Here is a 14,710-nt window from a genome sequence, read left to right as displayed (position 1 = left end):
CCATGATAAAATAACATACTTTTGACTGTACTTTAATAAAGACCTGTGTATTATATTAGAAACTGATGTAACAGCTTTACACCCTTGGCCTGGATTGGCCGCTGTCGTGGGCAGGATGCTGGGCTCGATGGACCCTTGGTCTTTTCCCAGTGTGGCATTACTTATGTACTTATGTACCCTGGAAAAAACTTTTTTTGTGTGTGGATGTCATTCATAGATGGAAGAAAAATAAATAAATAAATTAAATATACCTTGCTACTTTCTATATCCCAAAGTTACCTGCCTGTTTCACATAGATTCTACATAATGCACTAGGCCAATATAAATAGAATATGCAAACCCACTTATAGACAGGCCATTTTGCCAGTGATTAGAAATCACTAGTGTCGTAAAGCCATTCCCCTGAATTCTATGTATGGCGCTAAAAATTGCACGTGAAAATTTGGCCATGCACCCAAATTCTGCATATAATTTAATTGCTTAATGAGTCAATCAGCACCAGTAATTGGGCAATAGCAATCAATTATTTGGGCCAATTGGCAAAAATTGGCAATTATGAACGCAACTTGCTACAGACTAGAAAGGCAGGTGGCTCATACTAAAAGTTAAGATACAATCACAATAACTCATATTAGTCAATGTTTATGCTCCCAACTCAGATTCACCCAAATTTTTTACGTCTTTTCCATGTTCTGTCCTCTGACCTACAATATATAATTGTGTAGCATTTTATAGACACAAAAAACTATTTTTCCCCAAGTCTGCTCAGAAACATTACTGCTAGGAAATGCAATAAAAGCAAAAGGAATAGATGAAGCCATAAAAAGCAGATAAAGATAAAATACAATTATAAATACAAATTCTGAGTCAGGTTTGAAAGTGTATCAAAAGAAATTTTTAAAAAATTAGAGGGGGTCAATATTCAAAGACACTTATCTGGGTAGGACTAGATCCTATGCAAATAAGTTCCAGTAGAGGATTATTCAGTGGTACTAAATGGATAATGCAACTCAATATTTCCTCTTGCCACCTCAGCACTACCAACATTTGGAAAAGGAAAGAAAAGTTTACAAAATACCGAGAATTTCAATAGGTGGCTCAAAGCCTGGTTCATCAAGAAGGTTTTAGGTACATAGGAGGATGGGGCAATACATGGAAAAACAAAAGACTATTGTAATGATGGGCTGCACCTCACTGTGGCTGGAAAAGAATCTTTGGTGAGAAATTCAGACAATATGTTTCTAGGGGTTTAAACTACCTCTTCCTCCGCACCTTTAGTGTTCACTCTGGTGGATCCTCTTCTACTTCTATCCCTCTGCCTGTCGGCGTACCTCAGGGTTCTGTTCTTGGTCCCCTCCTCTTTTCTATCTACACTTATTCCCTTGGTTCATTAATCTCATCCCATGGATTTTCCTACCATCTCTATGCTGATGACGCCCAAATCTACCTTTCTACCCCTGATATCTCACCTTGCATCCAAACCAAAGTTTCAGCGTGCTTGTCTGACATTGCTGTCTGGATGTCTCAATGCCACCTGAAATTAAACATGACCAAAACCGAGCTTCTCATTTTCCCCCCAAACCCACCTCCCCACTCCCCCCATTTTCTATTTCTGTTGATAGCTCTCTCTTTTTCCCTGTCTCCTCAGCTCGAAACCTTGGGGTCATCTTTGACTCTTCTCTCTCCTTCTCTGCTCATATCCAGCAGATCGCCAAGACCTGTCGTTTCTTTCTTTACAACATCCATAAAATCCGCCCCTTTCTTTCCGAGCACTCTACCAAAACCCTCGTCCACACGCTTGTCACCTCTCGTTTAGACTACTGCAATCTGCTTCTTGCTGGCCTCCCACTTAGTCACCTCGCCTCTCTCCAATCGGTTCAAAACTCTGATGCCCGTCTCGTCTTCCGCCAGGGTCGCTTTACTCATACTACCCCTCTCCTCAAGTCGCTTCACTGGCTCCCTATCCATTTTCGCATCCTGTTCAAACTTCTTCTACTAACCTATAAATGTACTCACTCTGCTGCTCCCCAGTATCTCTCCACACTCGTCCATTCCTACACCCCTTCCCGTGCACTCTGCTCCATGGATAAATCCTTCTTTCTGTTCCCTTCTCCACTACTGCCAACTCTAGACTTCGTGCCTTCTGTCTCGCTGCACCCTACGCCTGGAATAAACTTCCTGAGCCCCTACGTCTTGCCCCATCCTTGGCCACCTTTAAATCTAGACTGAAAGCCCACCTCTTTAACATTGCTTTTGACTCGTAACCACTTGTAACCACTCGCCTCCACCTACCCTCCTCTTCTCCTTCCTGTACACATTAATTGATTTGATTTGCTTACTTTATTTTTTGTCTATTAGATTGTAAGCTCTTTGTGCAGGGACTGTCTTTCTTCTATGTTTGTGCAGCGCTGCGTATGCCTTGTAGCGCTATAGAAATGCTAAATAGTAGAAGTAGTAGTAGGCATATGGAGGCAGGTCATTTCCAGTGATCACCCCCAGCTAAAGACAAGATGTGACAGTATCAAAGAAAGCAATGTAAACAACAATATTAGCAAATCACTTCTTACCAACACAGCACAAAATGAGGCTAAAGAAAACTTTTTTCACTACTCACCTAGAGCGGTGTTCTTCCAGCATTTATCGGCAAAGCATTCCATTTATGTGCAGAAGCTACTTACTGATCAATCGCTTTGTGGATTTTCTGGAGATATAAATGACATGACAAGTTTTTAGACCCCTGACACAGGCTAATACAGCCGAAACACGAGTCGTGTCGGGTCTCCTTTGCCGTAGGTTTTTGGGAGATTCAATAAAGAGGATTTGTTTGGACACCATCTGTGAGAAGTCCTTTTTTGTCTCCTCTACTGTTTTGTGCTTGCTTGTTTGCTTAAAGAAAATAAAAGAAACAGAAGATGAGACTACCACTGAAATGTAGCTGGAAAGTGATGACCACAAATGCTTGCAGTCTAAGCAACAAGTTCATGATCTGCAAACCTTGATGTTGGAGGCAGACTTAGACATTGTTGCTATCACGGAGACATGGTTCAATGATTCCCATGAATGGCATGCGTATGTACCAGACTACAATCTATTTAGGAAGGTCCATAGACCATTATTAAAATGGACTTGGGGAAAATTCACTGCTTATTTCTAGGATAAGCAGCATAAAATGTATTGTACTTTTTGGGGATCTTGCCAGGTACTTGTGACCTGGATTGGATGCTGGACAAATATAAGGTGTTCCAACTCATTTTACTGAAGACAAGTGCAAACCAACAATGCTTTGAGATAGTCTTTCTGTCTTGAGCTTGTACAGCATTAATTAAACACTGTAATATACTGCATACTTCCTTTATCTGTTTCTGTCATCCCTTTCAAAATCATTCATTCTTTGGGTCAAGGGTTTTATGGGTACTGGGCAAATCTTTTCCCATTCTAGATTAGTCTCTCTTTTCTGGGATCCCTTTCCACGCAGATATTTCCAAACTGGATTAATTTTGCACACAGTATTTCCTCTAATAGTCCAGCTCTTGAAAAGACCTTCTCTCCTTGTCACTTCAGGTTTGAGGATCAAGCTGCTACTGCACACTAATGTGTGTTTTGATAGCCAGCTGTTTCTACACAGTTGTTTTTCTAAAACAGTGCTTCTAGAAATGTATCTGTGCTTTAACATTTTTTAAAAAACACATACATTAGTTTACATGAGATGTTGACATCCCAATTTTTATAGAATGTAGAGATCAGAATTGAGATATCCACGTTGGGACATGCTCGTTCCAGTGGCATTCTAGGACAGTGCTTCTCAACTCAGTCCTCGGCGCTGACCTAGTCAGTTGTATTTTCGGGATATCCACAGTGAATATGCATGAACGATTTGCATACCAAGGAGGCAGAAATGACCTTAATGCATGGGAAAGACCCACGTAAGGGTACACTAAGACCATTTCTTACCGTAGCTTAGTAAAAGGACCCCTAAAGTAGTTACTTTGACAACAGGACCAGTTTTACAGATCCTATGCTTCAAGGCAGGGAAGTCTCACTCTCTCCACTGTCCCCCCACCCCCAACTAAGGGCTCCTTTTACTAAGTGGTGGTAAGCCCAATGTGGGTTTACTACTCGCTATACAGGAAGTACCACCGGGCTACCCCTAGTGTACTGTCATTTCCGGCGCTACAAACATTTATTTATTTTTGTAGTGCCAGAGTGTACCCGGTGGTAATCGGGCAGTGCTGCATGGTGCCCAGTTACTGCCAGGTTAACACGGGGGCCCTTACCACCACTTGAATGGGTGGCGGTAATGGCTCCCCCCCTTCCCAGAAATGGCCACTTGGCAAGTGCTTTACTTGTCGCATAGCCATTTCCTGCAGGAAAGCGAGACTTCCCTTTTACCAACTACTGTAAAAGGGGGCCCAGCACTGGCCCCCTTTTGCCGCAGCTTGGTAAAAGGGGCCTCAAGAGCATCCCCGTTATAATATATTTCCCTTTTTTGAGAAGCATCCTTTTTATTTTGTCCCTCAACTCAGCATCCTCACCCTCCTTAGTCCCAGCATCTACAGTATCTATCCTTCTCTCTCTCAAAGCTGAGCTTATAAATCAGAAAAAGAAACTTTTTTTCACTGTAGTGCAGATGAAGTATATTTCATGAACAGAACCTTACAGCAAGCCCAAAAAAAGCCCCCTTCTCCCTTTCTCTGCTGGTCACATTACCTACAGAATCAGAAATCAAACATATACAGAAAAAGAGAAATGAGAACAACGAAATGATCAAAGGTTTGTCAGATTTATAACTGACTAGGGAAATGAATGAAACAGTGTAGTCTACTAGGGGATTTTAACTTCCAACAACCTTTTTTTTGTTTTTTTTTACACAACACCCCTCCATATCTAGAACTCATTAATTTTGCTGGAACCTAAATTTATTTTCCGTTTTATTTTCTTTAGCAAGGTATTTCTTTTTTCTTGCTTTTCTTTTGCCATCAAACAAGAGTCACAGCAAAGTAAACCATATTATTCCCTTTATTCTATTCCGCAGGGCATTTTCATGTGAGGAGAAACACTGATACAGAATCATCTTGGCTTCCATGTGACAAGATTATCTTTCAGCAATGATTTATTTTGCCCATTAAAAGTAGAAAACATCAGTTGATCATAAGTGGGCCATTTGGATTATAACATTTCTTAGTTCTTTGGAAACTTTTTTTCAGAGTTCTATTGCCTCAAAGCGCTGGGCAGATATCGCATTTAAGTTGAGAGGTTTTTTTATCCTCCCTGATCTTAATCAACAGAACTTCAAACAGGATATTGATGATGAGATAATGATCTTAGAGCTTGATTTATATACAGATATTCAGAGAGCTGCTAAAATTAAAAAAAAGCATTAGGTGATAGAAAAAAGGAAAAATAGGTATTGCAGCTTGCTTTCCTATTTTTTTTCTACATGTAAAATGTACATTTAAATATTGAAAGCTTTATGGGATAACTGAAAACCTTCGAGGAAACTGCCAGGTGCAAAAGGTTTTCAATACATAGGAGGTCTTTTGAGAAGGGTTAGGTTGCATTTATTGCTGGATTCTTTTTTTTTTTTTACTTTTTATTGTTATTTATTTTACAACTCAAACAGAGAAGATACAGAAATTTGTAATAAATTCAAATCAAAATCAATACAGGTTATCTCTACTGAGATTAAATCCTTGCAATGAATTAGCTAAATCCTTCGACCTTTATCATTTAAGCAAAAATAGATTCAAGAAAAGGGAAAATAACAAAATACTATTTACTATAAATTGAAAATTACAACATAATAGGTACTGCAGACCTATCTCTTCTTCTAATCTATCATGCAGTGTACATCTGTTACCTAGCAATCACATTCATCTTTTCCTCTTCCCTGGCAATCACAAAGTCTTCTAATTGCTTAGGGTCAAAAAATTGAAACTGCTTATTTTGAAACAAGACACGACATATACATGGAAATTTCAATAGAAAATTAGCCCCTAGGGCCAAAGGTCTCTGGCGCAATGCCAAAAAGGCTTTACGTCTCTTCTGCATGTCTCTAGATAAGTCAGGATAAAGTCTTATTTTTTAGCCAAAAACTAGAGAGTCTAAGTGTCTGAAGGAAAGTTTTAAGACTGCATCTCTGTCCATTTCCAAGGTAAAAACTACCACTGCTGTTAATCTTTGAGTTATAACTTCCAGCGAGGACTCCAAAAAGGATGTCAGATTCAAACTTTCTCCCATATTCGGCTGAGAAATCCCAATTGTACCTTTATCATTAGTCTGTAAATACTGAACACGCACAATAGGAGGAAGTGAATTCTTTTGACATTCCCAGAACCTCAATTAAGTATTTCTTCGTCATATCAATCGATGCTATCAATGGGGATCTTGGAAAATTAGTAAATCTCAGGTTTAACTTCCTGGATTAATTTTCAAGATATTGTAATCGACGTAGAGTGAAACTTCTTTCCCTAATTGTGATCTGACTCAATTTTTCCAAATCTTGTAATTTTTCCCTCTGTTTTTTCACTTCGGTAAGCTGCTGAGTGGTAATCTACGCTTGGGTAAGGGCTATCTTTGTCAATACTTTAATTTCTTCAATATTTTTTGTTATTAAAAATTGGAGAGAAGAATGTAATGTGAATGTCAGGTCCCAGAGTGAGTCCATCATCACCACAGCCGGTTTAATTATTGTCCCTGCTGTTAAGACAGGAGTGGGAGCATTAAGTATCTGATTTAGATTAGCAACAGTCTTTAAAGGCAAAACATGTGATGAAATCTGCTGTCCTACCAGACCACTCTCAGCTTCCACACTCGGAATAGACAGGTTCCCTTCCTGGGCAATTCGTCCCCCTTTTTCTTGGAGTGAGACGCCAGGCCTTTCTTCTATGCCTCCTCCTGGCTGTAGGGGAGCCGCACATTGGACGGGGCTAAAGGAAACCCTGTCTTCACTGCCGGCTCAAACAGACACGTCAACTCGAATAGCTGGGGAAGAAAAGTGCTTAGGTCCCGTCGTTACCCCAAAGCGTTCCAGTGTCGATTGCTGAGAAGGGTAAGTCCCGACAGGGGTTAAGGGACCTCCCCATGTCTTTCCTTTCATTTTCCCCATCTTTACGAGGGGTTTTAGGGTCCTTCTTTGCTCTCTCATGGATCGCTTCTTGGAGCGTCAAATGCAGCAACCTAAGACATAGTAACATAGTAGATGACGGCAGAAAAAGACCTGCACGGTCCATCCAGTCTGCCCAAGAAGATAAATTCATATGTGCTACTTTTTTTTATTTGTACTGTCCTCTTCAGTGCACAGACCGTATAAGTCTGGCCAGCCCTATCCCCGCCTCCCAACCACCAACCCCGCCTCCCAACCACGCCGCCACCTTGAATCTTGCTGGATTCTATATATCGCGCCTAGATCTACGTGTATTCCATAACAATGCATGTAACTTAATTGGCTTAACAAGCCAAATCAGCATTGTTAACAGAACTTAACAAGCAATAATCAGCACTGGCAATAATTAGCATTTACACGCATAATTCGCTAAGCATATGCTGTAACTCATGTTGCCTAAATTTTAATACACACATTCAAAAAGGGGTGTGGTTATTGGCGGGGAAATGGTCATTTTGTGGGCATTCCCAAATTTACATGCATTATTATAGATTACGTCCCAGTCTGCGTTAATCTACGTGTAGGGATTTACGACAAATTTTCTCTGGTGTAAATGGATGCACATAATTTTAGGCACAGGGATATCAACTCTGGGTATTCTATATAGCGTGCCTAAATCTTATAGTATATGCCTAGACAAAAATTATTTCAGTATGGATTTTCCAGGCGCCATACATAGAATCTCCCCCTTAATGCATAACATGTGTAATTATATATATATATACACACACACACACAACACGCACAGAATTCAAGAAGGCATATTATGGGTATGGTGTGAAAATAATTCAAATATCTGTTTTCCCATTTTACAAGGAGGATACATGCATATATTCAACAATTTCCTCTTTGCATTTAAACCTCTTCCAAATGATGCAGAAGTATGAGTTAACAGCTTGTTTGTCCCTGGGGTTTTGAGTAGTGAGGGGAAGTGGGAAGCACCACCTCAAATAGCTAAAAGTTTGAGTTTTAGAATTTGGCACCTTCAATGACTTTCCATGTGTAGTTTTGCAAAATTGGCACTTGTGAGTACCACCTATGGGTGTCTCTAGCATTTAGCAAGCACTAAAAACGCTAGCGCGCCTTTGTAAAAGGACCCCTGAATGAATGAGCTCCTTTTTCAAATGTGATATTCCTGCTGGACTTGTACACTAACCTCTGGATTCTAAATTTGGGTTTGGATCCCACATGTGTTTGCAAACTAATTAGTTAATTAGGCACTAACGATCAACTTGGAGTTAATTGGAGTTGATTGGCACTTAATTGGCAGTAATTAAGAGTTATGCATGCATCTGCCCTATTCTACGAGCACTCAGATTTCATAGTGCACAACTTAAAAGGAGACATGGCCATGGGGGAGGCATGGGTGGATCAGCGGCAATCCCAGTAATTAAGAGTGATGTTATAGAATGCCTGAATTTATGTGCCAAACTGCCATCAGTTGGGCACAAGGATTTACCCAGGTTTCAGCAAGCGTAAGTCCTCGCACCCAAAGTTGGGCACAGGAATCCATGCTAAGCACTATAATGGCTGCTTAGCATAAGCAACCTTTACAAGAATTGGCGCTGAGCGCAGATCTTAATGGCAGACCTAAACTGACTGCCTGTCTAACCGCAACTCAGGAATGGGAAATAACAACAAACTTTGCCTGAACCCAGGCAAAACAGAGATTCTTTGGGCAGCAAACACGAGTGAACAAATACCTTTTGGGAAGTATGAACTAATACTACTACTTAACACTTCTTCTATAGCACTACAAGGCACAGGTCAGGATACTGCTAGACTCATCACTCACTCTGATCCCACAAATTCAAACAACCTTTAAAAATTGTCTGTGGTAGCTATGAAATCTCTTTCCATATAGTGATAAAGACAAGTCTGACCACACTGGTCCATGCCATGATAAAATCATGACTAGAGTACTGTAATGCCGTGTACACTGGTCAAACCAAAAAGAGTTTCTATCAGCTCCAACTAGTTCAGAATGTTGCAGCACAGCTGATAGAAGGCTGCAAGCTATGTGACCACATCGCACCTTTCCTGCAAAAACTACATTGCCTACCAGTACCTTACAGAGCCAAATTTAAAACTGTATGTTTGACTTTCAAGGTCCTCAGACAAAATGAGCCAAAGTACTTAAAAAATAAGTTACCCCTTTACACACCTTTGAGACCTCTAAGATCCTCTCAAGAAGCATCACTATCTTTACCCTCATCAAAAAGAAATTGTACAATGTGATACCCTCCATTGAGCCTTCTCAAGAGTAACCTCCATGCTCTGGAATTTACTCCAAGAGGGACTACAACTAACTCAAGACTACCTGTACTTCAGGAAGCAGGAGAAAGCTTGAGTCATCTCTCAAGTCTTTAATATATAGGGTGACTGACTATACACCACTTTACACCTGGACTCTAGCTTGCTTCACACACTGTAATTTAGACCAGTCCCTTATATCTTGTTTAACTGTACAAAAGAATTTGCCTTGAGTTTATGCACCCATCTATTTATCCCAACGGACTCTGTACCACCCATCTCGTCCCTGTCTATATATTTGTAATTGGCCTCTCAGCTACATGGTAAGCTGTGTTTTAGAAAAGCATTGGCATCATATCTATGTTATTTGACTGTTTTAATGCGTGCTTATTAGATATTTCATTAGTAATGTGGTGACATTGTATTACATCTGTTATTTTAACTTCAGTGCTGTTAAATGTGTATATTTTAATACTGTTTCATGGTAGTCCTATTATTAAGTTTTAATGTGCTGTTCTCAAGTTTAACTCATTTATTGTATTTATGTTTGTCACAACCAAGGCGTTGTGCAGGAAGGACCAAAGATTTGCAGGCCGACAGGTGCACTTTAACTCCTATAAAACACTGCAAGGCAGTTAGCAGACAGTTTAACACTGCAGTACTCAGGACAGAAAACAGGAAGATAGCAGCTAAATTAACAGTGCCCCCCTTCCCAGAGAAAGCAATTGATTTGTTCAAGCCTTCAGGGCTGTATAGGGTAAATAACAGGCCCTCAAACAGCCACTGTCAACTGGACATCTGCCCCAGCTACCTAATACGATCTGCCTCCCCCCCCCCCAATGCTTCATAATAGATTTCACATCCCACTTAAACGTCATGCTACTACAGGGTATATACCCTCAAGAAAAAGGCAACATCCTGCTCACCCCAATACCGAAAGACACTAAGAAAAAAGCAAACGATGTTACCAACTACCGCCCAGTAGCTTCTATCCCATTAGTAGGCAAACTCATGGAAGGACTGGTGACCAAGCATCTCAATGACTACATAAACAAATTCACTATACTACATGAGTCACAATCAGGATTTCGACCCCTACACAGCACCGAAACAGTACTACTCACTCTCCTAACCAAATTCAAGCAGGAAATAGCAATAGGCAAGAGCATTCGACATGGTTAACCATAACATACTGCAAGGAATCCTAGAATACTTCGGAATCAGTGGTGGCACTCTGAATTGGATTAAGGGCTTTCTAACCACAAGAACATATCAAGTGAAATCAAAAACAAACATATTATCAGCATGGAAACCAGGCTGTGGAGTACAAAAAAGAATCACCACTATCACCGATCCACTTCAACCTCATGACTAGCCAAGACCCTATCCACCCAAGGCCTCAACCCATTTATCTACACTGATGACATTACATTATATATTCCCTACAAACATGATCTGGCGAAAATCACCAACGAAATCAAACTAAGCTTAAACATCATGAACTCGTGGGCAAATGCATTCCAGCTAAAACTCAATACAGAAAAAACACACTGTCTCATTATCTCATCCCAATACAATACATACAAACCCACAAACATTAACACCCCAGGATACACCCTCCCTGTCTCAGACAGCCTGAAAATTCTCTGAGTAACAATCGACCGTAACCTATCACTAGAGACCCAAGCGAAGTCCACCATAAAGAAAACGTTTTTCTCAATGTGGAAACTCAAATGGGTAAAACCATTCTTCCCGAGGGAAATATTTTGTAACCTGGTACAGTCCAGGTATTAAGCCACGCAGATTACTGTAATGGAATATATGCGGGATTCAAGGATCAAATCATAAAGAAACTTCAGACCGCCCAAAATACAGCAGCCAGGCTTATATTTGGAAAAACACGTTTCGACAACGCCAAAACACTCAGAGAAATATTGCACTGGCTACCAACCAAAGAACGCATCACTTTCAAAATCTGCACGACTGTTCACAAAATTATTTATGGCGAGGCACCGGGCTACATGACAGACCTCATCGACCTGCCAACCAGAAACTCCACAAAATCTGCACGATCATATCTAAACCTCCACTACCCAAGCAGCAAAGGACTCAAATACAAATCCACCTATGCAGCCAGCTTTTCCTACCTAAGCGCACAACTATGGAATGCATTGCCAAAAGCAGTAAAAACTACGCTCGACCACCTAAATTTTTGGAAAGCACTAAAGACAGATCTGTTCAGAAGAGCATACCCCAATGACCCGACATAAAAATACTGGTCACTTGCGACACAACATAACCAAAGACTGCAACGGACATTATCTGACTCTTCTTCCCCCTTTCCCTCTCTAAGTTCCCCCAACTGTTTCCTACCATACATATACCTCATTATACCACAATATCACTTTGTATTCATTCATACTATGTATTTGTTCAAACCGTAATCGGCTAACACAGTTAACGGTTATATCTAAGCCACATTGAGCCTGCAAAAGGTGGAAAAATGTGGGATACAAATGTAACAAATAAATAAATAAATAAAGCTTTGTCAGCATTCAAAAACAGTTACAGCAGTCCAAAGGAACTTCCCCCACAAAACAGCAGGTTGGGAAAAATAGAGTTGGCTAAAAATTCAAACTGGCTTTATCAAATAAGCAGTTTCCAAATGAAAGTCCATGAAGGTTCCAAATACAAATGCCCAAGCCTGAGTGGGTAGGCTGTTCCCCCTTCCCTTCACTTCCAAAGTAACAGGCTACACAGGGTCAGTGCAGCCCTCTGATCAAAGAAATCTCAATGCAGAAGAAAAAAAAACCTCAGTTCTCAACATTTCCTGGCTGCTTGTACATAAAACATGAACCAGAAAAAAAATACGGTTTTAATTTAGAAAGCCCACCTCTGGTTCATCTGTGGTCAGTGTGCAGCTTCCAACAATCCCAGGTTCCATACTCCCAACTCCCAGAACTAGGGAAACCTGTTTAATGCTTCTTTCGTGAGGCTGAGGAGCACAGCCTTTCTCCCAGCTGGTCCCCAGAGAGCCTCAGCCCTGCTGTTCTTCCTCCCAGACCCATCCAGTAGCTGAGAATTGCTGCAGGCTCAGGAACAGATCTTTCCCAGGGTTGCCAGATGGGCGGTTTTGCCCGTGGCGGGTTGCAGTTTTTTGGGCTTGTTTTTTTTTTTGCGCGGGTTTTGGGCGGTTTTTCGGCCGGCGGGGGGTGGGGCTAACGGCGACAGAGGCGGGGGTTTGGTGACGTATTGGGCGGGGCGATGACGGCGTGGGCGGGGCTGATGACGGCGGGGGCGGGGGTGATGACGGAAGGGGTGGGGCTGATGACGGCGGGGCGGGGTGATGACGGAAGGGGCGGGGTTGATGACGGCGGGGTGGGGGTGATGACGGAAGGGGCGGGGGTGATGACGTCGGGGGTGGGGTGTGTGCGGTTTTTGGGCAGGTTTTGGGCTGTTTTGGGTGGGAATTTTTTTTTTTATATGGCAACACTGATCTTTCCCTCCAGCTGGCTTCCAGAGAGCCACACCCATGCTCTCTTTTCCTCTCAGATCTACATGGTAGCTGAGAGATCCATCCTAGTGAGTTGCCTAGGGCTACAAAAATCCACCAAAATTACAGGGCAACAATACAAGGCTGACTACCATCTTTAAGGCTGTCCATTCCTTCTCCTGAGTTATTTACCCCCTTCCCAGGAAACCTGACTATCTGGATCCAAGTCCAAACTGTTCCTGGTGGGCTCTTTCTCCTGCTATCTTTTTCTCCTTGGCTGCTGTATTCAGCTGCTCTTCTCTGTCTCCCTTCCTCAGGCCTCAGGTAGGGTCAGCTGGAAATTGGTAATAGTCAAACTCTAGGGTAGAGCATATAGTACTCATGCTCCCACAGAAAATGATTGAGGCTTCCCTGCCCCTGAGGTTCCTGGAGATCCACCCCAGCTCTTTGAGACAGCCAGCTCAGGGACTGGGCCTATGTCCCCCCCCCCCCTCACCATGGTAAGCAAAGTCCATCCTGTACCAGTGGTGTGTGTTGGAACTTTGGGGATTTGATGTGGATATATTTGGGGGGGGGGGGTATGACTAAAAAAAGACAGTGTGGGGTTTGGTTATTTTTCTCTGGTTTTTTAGCTAGCAACTTTTTTCTCAATTTTTGGAGTTTTTTTGTTGCTCTCTTTTTTTTCTGGAGATGTATACTTTAGTAGGGTCAATGATAATATCTGGGAACCCCTTTGATGATAAACTGACACGTTTGGTTAGACCGTTAGACCATTGCTCTTTGAGTTTCGAGTCCTCATTTGTTTAAATTCTGAGATTTTTCAGAGCTCTCCAGTCTGGGTTAGCCATCTTGTTAGCAAACTGTATGTTTCATGCTCTTTTTGGGACCTAACCTTGGGTGCCATTTACTGAATCTGGCTCAAAACGTGTATCATGCAGTATGTCCTTACACTTATTTCACAAAAGGCTTTGCATTGCAGTGATCATTTTGTGTAATACCTTGGAAATTCGGACATTCCAGCTTAGATATCCCTTTTCTAACCCAAACGTCCTTTATAAAACTGCCTTTAGGTTTTGAGACCACATATGCCTCTTTTCAGATGTCTTATCTGTTAAAAGTGCAGCACAACAGACAAATATTACTGTATATAAAGATCACAGTAATAGGATCATTAACAGCTGTGGAACCTCTGTGTGGATTTTAAACAGCACATTTTTGCTTATTTATTTCAACTCCCTTTCCCTGGACTCCCATTTGCTTTGTTTCCTGCCCTTGTCAGCATGTCAGAGGGTAAACAGAGAACTACACATTAGGCACATTAATCTCCTTTTTTTCAAAACAAAGCAGTCCTACATTTACAAATGTTTCAATTATAAATTATCAGGCATTAGCTAAGTGGAAAGGACAGTTATAGACAAAATTAAGACCTTCCCGCATTTTTACTACTTGACAAAAATGATTGGCCCAATATTCAAATGGGTTTATATGTTCAGAGGCAGATGCAAAACATTTAAACCCCATCCTTCAATGTTTAGTTCCATGTGCAGAGTTATTCCATAACAAGGTGTCTAAAGTTAGGTGCCCGGAGGGAAACCAGTGGAAGCTTATTCTATAAATAAATGTAGGTGCCCACTTTCCTTTATAGAATACATTTATAACTGGGCATATGCGTATCTATCATTTAGGTATCCATATTGTCAGTGGGGAGACTTCCTTTGTGATCAGGGGGTTGTGGTAGCGGATGTTGGTTGAAGGGGTTGTGTGAATCATGATGGTGTCCTCAAGGGTTAGAGAAATGTGCT

General features: G+C 41.4%; 1 protein-coding gene across 1 annotated transcript in view; it reads left to right on the top strand.

Moving 5' to 3' along the window:
- Positions 1-14,710, top strand: part of ARHGAP15 (Rho GTPase activating protein 15) — an 816,107-nt gene that overhangs the window by 509,372 nt on the left and 292,025 nt on the right. The gene's annotated exons all lie outside the window — the stretch shown is intronic.

The sequence above is a fragment of the Microcaecilia unicolor genome, chromosome 7 (genome assembly GCF_901765095.1).
Source record: "Microcaecilia unicolor chromosome 7, aMicUni1.1, whole genome shotgun sequence".
Taxonomy (NCBI): domain Eukaryota; kingdom Metazoa; phylum Chordata; class Amphibia; order Gymnophiona; family Siphonopidae; genus Microcaecilia; species Microcaecilia unicolor.
This window is presented reverse-complemented; position numbering and strand designations above follow the sequence as displayed.